General features: G+C 50.6%; 1 pseudogene; it reads left to right on the forward strand.

Moving 5' to 3' along the window:
- The first annotated feature begins 7,217 nt into the window (after positions 1 to 7,217).
- On the forward strand, positions 7,218 to 8,795 carry LOC134756632 (large ribosomal subunit protein uL22-like; annotated as a pseudogene).
- The last annotated feature ends 3,887 nt before the right edge of the window (positions 8,796 to 12,682 follow it).

Here is a 12,682-nt window from a genome sequence, read left to right on the forward strand (position 1 = left end):
GGTGACATTGCTGTGGCAGCAGCTGGAGGCTGCCCTCAGCCACCAATCCCCAGGTCCGGAGCCACGTGCCCAAGTCCTGACACCTGATTGTCCTGTGCTGGTCCCTGCAGATGGCCCAGCCTCGCAGTCTGGACTCCACCCCTGCAGAGGAAGCACAACCGATGTCACAGGTGCAAAGACCACTCGGGAGCTGGGCCACAGCTTCCCATCCTGTCCCGTCAGTGCCTCCCTCTCCTAAGCCTGGAGACCCTTCACTTCCTCTACCTCCTAACAACTCCTGTTGGAGCCATTTTGAATGCAGCCCTAAGGCTTTCCTTGTCAGCCAAATGGGTGTCAGAAGCCATCTGTGCCTGAGCTGGTGGCAGCTGGTGGGAAAATGCTTGCATCCATATGAATCGATTTTGTTTTGCCTCCTAAGATCTTCAGTTGAGCAAGAGGAGATTTGCTGAATTATTCAGAGGTTGCATTAACCTGGGGAAGGCTGAACTGACAGCCCAGCAAAGGGCAGGAGGAAGAAAGCCTGGACACAGCTAGAGAGATCCAGCCAGCGTGAAGGCCTGTGGCCCGAGGAGGGAGCCGTGAGGTGTAGCCCAGGCCATGTCCCCAGGCGAACAGCAGCTCCCACCAACCCCTGACGAGGTCGGTGCTGGGGTGGCCCTCCACAGAGGTGGCAGAGTTGGCTTTTGGTGCCTCACCTGAGGTGAAGCTTCCCTTTGGCCTGTTCTGCCCAGCTCTATGCTGGAGCTTCTTTCAGGGAACAACATCCCAGCTCCCACACAGTGCCTCAGGCTGTTTCCTCACCTTCTCATTCAGCCACCATGAATCCTTTAGAGAAAGGCAGGTAGGCTGGGCGTGGTGGCTCACGCCTGTAATCCCAGCACTTTGGGAGGCCAAGGCAGGTAGATCACTTGAGGTCAAGAGTTTGAGACCAGCCTGGCCAACATGGTGAAACCCCGTTTCTACTAAAAGTGCAAAAATTAGCCGGGTGTGGTGGTGGCACCTGTAATCCCAGCTACTCTGAAGGCTGAGGTGGGAGAATCGCTTGAACCCGGGAGGCAGAGGTTGCAGTGAGCCGAGATCACGCCACTGCACTCCAGCCTGAGTGACAAAGCGAGATTGTCTCAAAAAAAAAAAAAAAAAAAAGGCAGGGATTTGTCCCCAGGTCCATGTGGAAAGCAGTGGCTCAGAGAGGTTAGGTCCACTACACAAAGCTGCAGGCAGTGGGGCCGGCATGGGGACCTGTAGCATCCGCACGTAAAGCCTGTGCTGTTGCCCAGTCCAGGTTGTGTCCACAGTGAGGATGTAGGGGGTCACAGGTCAAGGCCGTGGCCGCAGTGAGGAGGTAGGGGCCACAGCAGCACCCTTTTGTGGAGCAGCAAAGCCCCCTGGAGACCCTGGGGTTCCCCACCCTGTAGTAGGGTGCTTTTGGGGAGTGGGTTTGATGCAGTAGCACACAGGGCACCCAGGAGCCCTGAATGGGCATCTCAGTCATGTGGTCACTGTTCTGTCCTCGTATGACAGAGCTGGCCAGAGGCCTCACTGCTAAAGATTGGTCTCTCCTAAAACTTCCTCCGAGAGGAAGATGCGGAGTGAAGTTGGGTCAGGTTTTGGAGAAGGAGCATCTGCACCACCTGGCCCTTGTTAAATGCAATCTCAGGCTGGCCTGAGAGCCACTCAGACCGTCCACACGCAAGATCCAGAGGCTGCTGTCTGCACAAGCTTCTCTCTGAGCTGACCCGTGTGTACCCTAGAGGTCAAGATTCACTACTTTTAGGGAAACCAACACTGAGGCTGACATTCTCTAAATACCCGAGGGCAGAGCCTCTCAAGCCCATGCAGCCCCTTCTGAGGAAAAAGGCCTCAGCCGCACCTGAAGCAAAGGGCTCCTGTGGGTGCCACGTGACCCACCCACATGACTGCTGCCCACCAGCTGCAGTCACAGAAGACACACATACACATCACACATATCACACACAAACATACCACATACACACCACACCACACACATCACATGCCACAAACACATACAACACACAAACATACCACATACACCACACATCACATACACATCACACATGTCACATCACACAAGCCACACACACACGACACACAAACACATACCACATACACATTACACATACCACACACATCACACATACCATACACAAACACACCACACAACATAGCACACAAACACATACTGCATACACATACCACATAACCACATATGCACATATATCACATACACATCACACATACCACACACACCATACACACAACACAAACGTACCACACACATGCAACATGGCATACACACGTAAAACACAAACACCACACATGCAACATACTGTACACACAACACAAACACCACAGAAACACAACATACCCCACACACAGACAACACACAAACACACCACACACATCACACATACCCCACACACCACACACAAACACGCCACACGCATGCAACATACCACACACAAACACATACCACATACACCACACACCACATACCGCATACACATTACACATACCACACATACGACACATACCACACACATCACACACATGCAACATACCACACACACATACAGCACACACATACCACATACACAAACCACATACCACACACATCACACATAACCACGCACACAACATACACACCACACACATGCCACACACAAACACATACCACATGCACCACGTGCCACACACATCACATACCACACACACGCAACGTGCCACACAACACACAAACACCACACACAACATACCATGCACACACAACACAAAGACATACTACATACACATCACACATACCACACGTGCAGCATACTACACCTGTGTGGTATACCATACACACACACACATACACACTATACCTCCACACACACCATTCACCTCACACCTCACACACACACCCACACACACACACACACCCCTCAGGCAGCATTTGGAAGTCCAGCCTAAATAAGGGTGATGTTAACTCACTGCCCCCACCAGATTCTCAGCATATCTGAAGCAGAGGTGTGGGGAGAGTGGGTCAGCTCTTAGTAAGGCCTTAGGGCCCCTCAGAGACAGCAGGGCTGGAGTTTAGTGCAGGAGCGGGCTCTGCCCTGGACCCTGTGTGTGCAACAGTGCTGTTGGCCGGGCACTGTCCCCATCCTCCTCCTGGCCCCTTTGAAGGTAGGTGTGGCCACATGACTGGCCGGTGGATTTCATATGCGCAGGGTCACTTCCCCGCGAAAGCATTTGAGAGCCAAGGTGCCCTTCTCTGTCGTACATGCCCCTGATGGGGCCCCAGACCTTGGGCCCCCAGTGAGGGTGGCGGGGAGCAGAGCCCACTGCATCATGGGCCTGTGGCAGGGCAATAAATAAGCCTCTGTACTTTTAAGGCCCAGATTTGGGGGTTGTTACCACAGCATCACCTACCCCAGCCTGCTCATATGCCACACTTAGGAGCCAAACCACCACAAGGGCTCAGTCACTCTATTTGGACAATTCATGTCATTTGGGCACTAAGCTAGAAGGACGTGTGGAGTGGCTCATTAAGCAGAGGTGAGAATTCTGCTCCTGGGAGGCAGCACTGCAAATTTTTAATGCTTGGGTCTTTACAGCTCAGTGTCAGCAGATACGGCAAAGCCCTTCTGAAAAACAAACATCGGGCAATGATTGTGCAACACAGCTGCTAAAAATCCTTCATTTCTGGGTAGGAAAGAGTCTCTCTGTGTCCTTCCTTTTTTTCCATTGAAAGAGCATAAGCTCAACGAAGGTGACAGCCCCAGAATGTGGACAAATGGGACTGGGAAAACGCCATGTCTTCATTCTCTATCTCTCCCCCACCTTTCACACCCAGCCCTTTGAAAAGCAGAAAGCAATGCACAGATGTAAGGAGCTGTTTTCATTCTTGTGGTTACAAGCCCTCCCCTCTGTTCCCATGGCAGCCTGGCACACTCTGCCATGCACTTTTCACACTGCATTTTGTCTGCTTCCTTGTCTGTCTCTCCCAACTGGGCTGTGAATGTCTCACAGGCAGGGCCTGGCCTTCCTTCTTGCATCCTGGGCACCTGGCTGGGCACCTGGTCCGCTGGAGTGCTCAGTGACTGGTGAGTGGGTGGGGGGTATAGGAGATGGAGCAAGGGCAGAGAGGTGGGGAGGAAGTGCCATGCAGGGAGGCCTGCGGGCTGAGAATGCAACCCAAAAGCATTTCGTGAGCACCCGCTGTGTACAAGTCACAGCGCAAGGCTCTGGGGAAAAGTCCAGATTTGTAAGACATATTTATCAGTTTGTAAACACTCTCATATATGTTATTTTTTTGAACTTCAAGCACCCTGGGGTAGTAAACTGTACACAGCTGATCCTCTTTTGAGAGTGGATTTACAGAGTTGATGTGGTGTATAGCACAAATGGCAGTGGCCTTGACCCTGCATCTTGCTTTGAGTCCTGGCATTGCCCCCATCCAGCTGTGTGGCCTTGGGAAGCCTCAGCAGCAAAAGAAGGGGACTGGCTCTGCAGGGGCCCACTGCAAGCATGGCCCAGCCTGGCCTGAAACCTAGGACTGTTTGATTTACCCAACAAAAGGTGTGCAGCTGCCCTGAGTCTGTGGGCAAGCTCAGACCTCAGGGGTGAGCCAGACCAGGGAGAGGCGCAAGGGGCTGTGACCATCTCATCTGTGTGGCTGCAGACCATCCTACAGGGCCTGGCCCAGGAGGCATGCAGTGAATTAATGCATGAGTGAGGTATAGGCAGCCTGAATGGGGACAGTGTTCAGAAATCCCAGCTGTTCAAAAGCATGAGGGCAGAGCTCAGTCCTCAGGGATTAAACTAGAACCAAGGGAAGAGTGTAGCTGGGTGGCAGCTGTTGAGGTCATTATTGAGGGCACTGTAAACCCAGTAGGACTAGACCTGGGGAGAAGGTCTGTTGCTGGTATTATCATTTGTCATGGACCTCATGGTGACCACGGTGTGGGGGCAGTGCTTCACACAAACCTGCCACATCCCTACCACCAACCCTTCATTTATTAGCACACATTTATTGAACATCTGCTATGTGCCAGGCTCTGTTCTGGGCCCTAGAGAAATCACAATGGATAAAAATGCCTGCTGTTATATTCTAGTGAGAGGCACAGCCAATAAACAAGGAATAAGTCATTATAGAGCATCCAGGATGATAAGCAGGGCAGCAGTGGGACAAGGGATGGGAAGGGCTGGGTATAGGGGGCAGATGCATTTCTCAACAGTGTGGCCAAGGACAGCCTACACTGAGAAGGTGACGATGGAGCAAAGAGGAAGTGAACCAAGTGGAAATCCGGGGAAAGAGCATTCCAGGCAGAGGGGAGACAAGGGCAGAGGCCCTGAGGCAGGAGCGGGCCTGGCACATTTGAAGTTGGAGCAGGGAGGTCGGGGAAGGGGGGAGAAGTGGAAATGACGTTAGGGAGGTGGGGGAAGGGGCCAGATTGTATAGGGTCTTGTGAAGGATGGACAGGGGTTTTCCCCACCTTTGTCTGGAAGCTTTTGTTCTAGCTTCACTCTGTTGTTGAAATCCATTGTCTCTCCAGCTACTCTGGTCTCTGAGGGAAGCACCCTGCCCTGGGGAAATTCTCACATGGCCAGACACAGACCTGGCTGACCAGCTGCAGGCTGGTGCTGACAGTTCCAGCACACCTTGGCTTCCTCAGGAGATCCAAAGGTACAGTTCCCAGAGGTGCTGGTCACACTCAGCTTGCCTTGAATTGAACCACAACAAAACACGGAACCAAACTCCTAAACAGGACTGCAGGGTCAGGGTCTGCCTCCACTTCCCGTCTCCACATGTGCCTGCTTTAGGGATCCAGCTCTGTAGAAGTACAGGCTATTTGGTCAGGTGCTGTGGCTCATGCCTGCAATCCCAGCACTTTGGGAGGCCAAGGCTTGTGGGTCACTTGAGCCTAGGAATTTGAGATCAGCCTAGGCAACATGGTGAAACCCCATCTCTACTAAAAATATAAAAATTACCTGGGCGTGGTGGTGTGTGCCTGCTCAGGAGGCTGAGGTGGGAGAATCACTTGAACCTAGGAGGCGGAGGTCACAGTGAGCTGAGATGGAGCCACTGCACTCCAGCCTGGGCAACAGAGAGACTCTATCTCAAAAAAAAAAAAAAAAAAAAAAAAAAAAAAAAAAAAGTCCAGGCTATTCTTTCTTACCTCCAGATATTTGCACATGTTGTTCCCTCTGCCTAAAGCACTGCAGGCCCCCCTTCCCAGAAAACTACTTGATTCCTCACCCTTCCCCTCTTGTCTGTGCTGTCGTGGCTCCCTCAGCTTCCTCTCTCTCTCTCACTCTGGATTCCTTGCTGTCTCCCTCCTCTTCACAGCAACCTCGCTGAGGGCTTCCCCTCCACCCTCTGAAGGTTCACTGAAATGAACCGATACCAGACAGATTAAAGGCATGCAAATGTATGAATGTGCAAGTATGCACAGGAGCCATACAAAATATGAGGCTCAAAGAAGGGCCAGATGGCTGGAGCTTAAATAGCACCCTCTTCATAGGGGAGAGGGAGGTGGGGGAACATAGGCAATTTTGAGGCATAATAAATTATTTTTAGGGGAAATGAATGAGCCTAAAAAACAGACAATAGCCTGGGATGAAGTTCCTCTGAGCTCCAGGGGAGGCAATGCCAACTTGCAGGAAGGTGAGGGGCAGAACTTCATGGTGAACAAAGGTTGCCTTATTTTGCAGGCAAAGTCTCCCCGGTAATCTCTTGGAGCGGCCCTCAGAAGAACAGATGAAAAGTCTGCCTGGGTGTGGTAGCAACTTTTATTCTTTTCTCTTCTCCCGTGGTTAATCTTTCCGCTTATTTGATGAGATTCCTAGGAAGGGGGTCAAAGTATTCCTTCTGGAGGGAACTTCAGAGAGATCCCCTCCCTGCACAGGTGGGGGAAGAAACAAGAGAAGGCTAGAAAGTCTTTGGTTCTGAGACCGCTTCTAAGGCCTTCCAACTTCCTTTCATTTAAAAGTGCTCAGCACACCGAAGCACCATACTTTGAGGTATAATTTTCTGAGCCCCAGCAGCTTGCACACAGGTGCCAAGACATCCTGGCTGAACAACAGGAGGTAAGGAAGCAAGTTATTGGCTCACTGGTTCTAATGACCAAACTTCAGGGTGAAGAGGAACCTAGGATGGAAGTGAAACAGCAGATGGGGGTCTTCTCCTAAGTGGCTTGAGATGATCTGTGAAAATGGTTCGCTATTCATTTGACCCAGAAAACCCTACTCAATCTTGCAAATCAAGGTGTTTCCATCTTTGTGTTCACTTTAAGAACACTCATGAGACTGGGCATGGTGGCTCACGCCTGTGATCCCAGCACTTTGGGAGGCGGAAGTGGGTGGATCACCTGAGGTCAGGAGTTCGAGACCAGCCTGGCCAACATGGTGAAACCCCGTCTCTACTAAAAATATAACAATTAGCCAGGCGTGGTGGTGGGCACCTGTAATCCCAGCTACTTGGGAGGCTGAGGCAGGAGAATTGCTTGAACCCAGGAGACAGAAGTTGCAGTGAGCCAACACTGTGCCACTGCACTCCAGCCTCAGCGACAGAGTGAGACTCTGTCTCAAAACAAAAAAAAAAAGGCACTTGTGAAACTGCCCAGATCATCAAGGGTGTGCTTATACGAAAAGCCACGAAGTGTCTGAACGATGTCACTTTACAGAGACAGTGTGTACCTGTATTAGTTCGTTTTCACACTGCCATAAACAACTGCCCCAGACTCGGTAATTTATAAAGGAAAGTGACTCACACAGTTCAGCATGGCTGGGGAAGCCTCAGGAAACTTACGTTCATGGCAGAAGGCGAAGGGGAAGCAAGGACTTATTCAACAAGATGGCAGGAAGGAGAAGTGCCAAACGAAGGGGAAAGAGCCCCTTATAAAACCATCAGATCTCGTGAGAATTCACTCACTATCGCAAGCACGGCATGGGGGAACCGCCCCCATGATCCAATCCCCTCCCACTGTGGCAGGACTTTTCCTTAGTTCAGCTAAAGACAGGGCTCTTTGTCCCACAGCTACGAAAATTCAGGCTCGCAGACAGTTTGAATGGTGAGTAAGACAGGGTTCTGTTGTCTTGTTAGGCTAGAGTCCCTACTAGGGTGCTTCCCACCCGCAGCTAGAATCCCAGGTTCCACACAGGAAGAGGAGGGGCCAGGCTCCTCCCCACTGCAAACGGAGTGAACTTCCCAAGGCTCCACCCCAGGGTGCAAGCCGGTTGGCGTTTTTCCAGGGACCCCCTCCCACCTGGCTGTCTCACCATGAGGTCACTCCCCCAAAACGTGGGGATTACAATTCAGATTACAATTCAAGATGAGATTTGGATGGGGACACAGAGCCAGACCATATCAGTGCCATTCTGATGTTACAATGGGGGAGTCGGTAGTGCCCAGGCCAAGAAGTGAGGCTGGACACAAGGTCAGTGGTCCAAAAAGAGTGCCGAGTTTTTGTTGCACTAGCTTAAAAATGCAGAGAGCAATGCTGAACTTAAGGGTTTAGATGTAGATTCTTTGGTCATTGAGCACATCCAGGTGAATAAAGCACCTAAAATGCCCCTCCAGACTTAGAGAGCTCATGGTTGATTAACCCACACATGAGCTCTCCCTGCCACATCGAGATCATCCTTACTGAAAAGAAACAAATTGTTCCTAAACCAGAAGAGGAGGTTGCCCGGAAGAAAAAGTTATCGCAGAGGAAACTAAAGAAACAAAAACGTATGGCTCTGGAATAAATTCAGCATAAAATAAATGCAATGAAAAGGAAACAGAAAGAAAGAAGGAACAGGAAACAGGAATGGGAACAAGAGGTGGGTGTACTTGGGGCATGGATCGTGGGAGGGAACAAGCAGGAAGCTGGGTGCCATGGGAATCTGCAGGCCAGTGACTTTCAAGGTGAGGCCAGTATCATTGTTTCTTTCAGTTTACTCTTGTTGGGAGCCTGAGAGTTCCCGTGGCATTGTCCTTGGCTTTCCGGGACATTTAAAGCAACGGTCAACTCGAGCTTGTCCACATGGAGAGAATGCCCCATCTCCATAGGCCAAACAGGTACTATGTTAGGTCTTCTGATATATATTCTCCTTTAATCCTCACAACACTGCAATGGGGAGATTGTCTGCTTTGCAGATGAGAAAAATGAGACTTATGGAAAGGTTAAGGGTTAAGAACTTACCCACAGTTGCACCCACCATCGGGCCATGTTTCAAAAGGCAGCATCAACTGCAAAGGCCATGATCTTTTCTCTTTACTTCTGCCTCCCAGATTCAATGACAAGACCTGGCCTATGGTAAAATGGAAACACCATTTTGTAGGTCTCCTGGCTCCTAGGCAAGTGTCACTTCACTAAAGGCAGTTTTTCCTACAGATTTCTGTCCTAGGAGATCCACATGGCTTTGTTTTTCTCTGCAGCTGTCTCGGCCTCTTTCATGAATAGGTAACCTTGCTTTTTCTGGCTGTTTTGAGATCTTTACATGCATGCATTTGCAATTCCCTCAGGCCAGGCCTGTGCTGGCGACCACGATCACAGGGAGGACGCTGTCCCTAAAAGGCTCACAGCCTTCTCTTCTCTGATTTGCCACAGGTCTGACTGATCCTGGGGACAAGAGAGCCAAGGACAGAGGTGGAGGCAGGAGGGCAGGAATGTGTGGTGACCTGGTAGTTCTGAAACAGCAGGTTATTCCTCCCCCATCCCTCCAACCTTCTTTTCCCTTTATTCCTTTTTTCTCCCTATTTAAGCTGCTGTGTCCTTTGCCCCAGGGAAGAGGTATGAGAGCAGAAAGCAGAAAAAAGGAGTTGCTTCCTGGCTTTTGTTTTCCGAGCCTTCCTAGAGCCATAGGGGAACAGAAAGTTACTTGGGCTTGGACAAAAGATCTAGGAGAAAACAACAGGAGCAAAAGAGAGGAAGTTGAGCCAGGCTAAGGTTCCTGGGGCTGGGTGAAGGGAAAAAGGTGAAAAGCCGGTTCTGGGTCCTGCCTCCTAACTGAGGCCCTGGGAGGTGGCAGGACCGCGAGTGGGTTGAGGGGATTGAGAGCAGAGGGAGCCTGGCCCTCATTTCCCTAGGGGGTCGGGGGAGCCCAGTTAGGGGTGGGGTGCGGAGAGCTGAATAGAGCTCTCCTTGCCTGTTCTTTCAGAAAGTCCGGTGTCCCAGCGCAGTGACAAGGCCACAGAGGGGTTCCAGTGAATCCCAGTGTAACCGCCCAATGGGTTCACCTTGCTAGCTGCCTAGGCAGAGCCGATTTATCAAGACAGGAGAACTGCAATGGAGAAAGAGGAATTCACACAGAGCCAGCTGGGCGGGAGACCGGGAGTTTTATTATTACTGAAGTCAGTCTCTATTATTACTAAAATCAGAGTTTGTAAAGATAATTTGGCAGATAGGAAGGCTTGGGAAGTGGGGAGTGCTGATTGGTCAGATTGGAGATGGAATCAGAGAGGATCAAAGTGAGCTTTTCTTGCTGTCTTCTGTTCCGGGGTGGGACAGCAGAACAGGTTGAGTCAGATTACCGGTCTAGTTTCTCAGCTGATCCATCCAGTGCAGGGTCTGCAAAATATCTCAAGCACGGATCTTAGGTTTTACAATAGTGATGTTATCCTCAGGAGCAATTTGGGGAGGTTCAGACTCTTGGAGCTGGAGGCTGCATGACCCCCAAAATGTAATTTCTCATCCTGTAGCTAATTTGTTAGTCCTGCAAAGCCGGGCTGGTCCCCAGGCAAGAACTGATTTTGTTTCATAGTCAAACCATGAACTGAATTCCTTCCCAAAGTTAGTTAGGCCTATGCCCAGGAATGAACAAGGACAGCTTAAATGTTAGAAGCAAGATGGAGTCGGTTAGGTCTGATTTCTTTCACTGTCATCATTTCCTCAGTTATAATATTGCAAAGGCAGTTTCACCAATGTAACAAGTGAAGGGGTCCCACCATCAGGAATGTGGGGCCTCTCATGGGGACTCCTTGGCTGCTGGCTGCTGGCTGCTGCCCAGGAACATCTCAGCAGTGAGTGAGATGGTGCTTATGAGGACAGATGACAAAGAGGATTGGTGGCTCCTGTGTCTTGGCACTACATAAGAGTTCCTTTGTTCACCCACCTTGCACTAGGACATAATCCCAGGGAAAGGGCAGGAGAGAACCCTGAAATGACTAAAATTAAGTTACTACCACTTTTTGATGGAATTGGAGTTCAAAATAAAAATGTAAAAATTAATGCAAAATAAAGTTACTTTTCTTATTCACCTGAGTCAGAGACAAGCAAAAATGCCATGGGATCAGGAGAAAAGGGCATAAAGATTGCACTGGGTGCTTGGGGAGTGTGATTGCAGAAGGCTTCCTGGAGGAGGTGAGGCTGAATTGAACATTTTAAGGTTCTTGATATGTATGCCGATTTAAATTTCCAATAGTGTCAGAGCTCCTGCTCTAACCAAAACAGTCCTCTATCCCAGGGATGTCATCCCTTGGATGCTCAAAGCCCTGTGGGAACTTCTCAGGGGGCTGGTACCAGAGCCTGGGTGCATACTATCCTCAGAGTGGCCAATTCCTGTGACCGGCAGGAGCCTGCTGGGCACCGTTTCCCGCAGATGCCCTATCTGGCCAGCAGGGGGAGCAAGCTCACCGTGGCCCAGGGCGTGGCCGGCTCAGCAGGAGCCCCCGGGAGAAGGGCCGGTGGAAGCCCAGAGAGCTAGGAGCGCCTCCTCGCTTTACTAGCTTGCTGGGGAGTGGCACCTTTGTCACCGTTAGACTTTTATCCCTCAGCCCTCAGCCCTGGGCCCAGCCCTGCATTCTCCTCTAGAACAGTTCTTTTGGGTGCTACTCCTGACTTGTAACTGGACAAAGAAAGTAGGAGTTGATGGCACATCATGGTTTCCAGGGACCTCTTGGGACAGCTGGGAGCAAGGCTGGGCCTCTGGGGTTTCTCGCCTGAACTCTCCAAGCCTGTGGCCTGTGGAGAGGACCCATCCACTGAGTCATGTAAAATGGCAGATGTTGACAAATAATTATGGGCAAAGATGCCCATCACACTGATTGAGCAGGGGCCATTCCAAATGTCCCTTCATACTACTACTGTTAATAACTTGTAGTCCCACCATATGATGAAATGTTATTTAGCAGTTAAAAACCCTGGCGTTCAGGGATATTTAATGACGTGGGATAGTGCTCACATATAATGTGGGTGTTTTTCTCCATTCGTTCTTCCAGAATCGTGCACTGCCTTGCCCCGCACCCCAGGAGGTTGGTCCCATGCTCCAGATCACCCCGACTCCCTTCCCCTCTGGCTCCAAGCTGGATTCAGCCAACAGGAGACACCAGCAGAAGATGGAAGGCTGGGAGGAGAGGCTGGGATCTGTCTCCTCCACTCTCTGCCTGTCTCAGGGCCTCCAGGACTGCAGCTTCCACTGGGCAGCTTCCCCTTGGACTCTGTGACCACCATTTTTCGCCCTTACCCCCTTGATCCTGAGGGTGGTAACAGCTTCCTGCTATTGCCAACTGCTGGGTGCCTCAACATCCTTTGTTGGTTTCCTTAAACTTGTCCACATCTCTGTAAATCATCCTTTACTAAATAGCCCTTCATCTGAAGCATCAGTATGAATGCCATTCCTGCCAGGACTCTGACCAATGCACATGGTAAGTGAAAAGAGAAAAATACAGAACTTTGTATTTTAAAAAAGGCAG

This window comes from Gorilla gorilla, chromosome 11, assembly GCF_029281585.2.
Source record: "Gorilla gorilla gorilla isolate KB3781 chromosome 11, NHGRI_mGorGor1-v2.1_pri, whole genome shotgun sequence".
Lineage (NCBI taxonomy): Eukaryota > Metazoa > Chordata > Mammalia > Primates > Hominidae > Gorilla > Gorilla gorilla.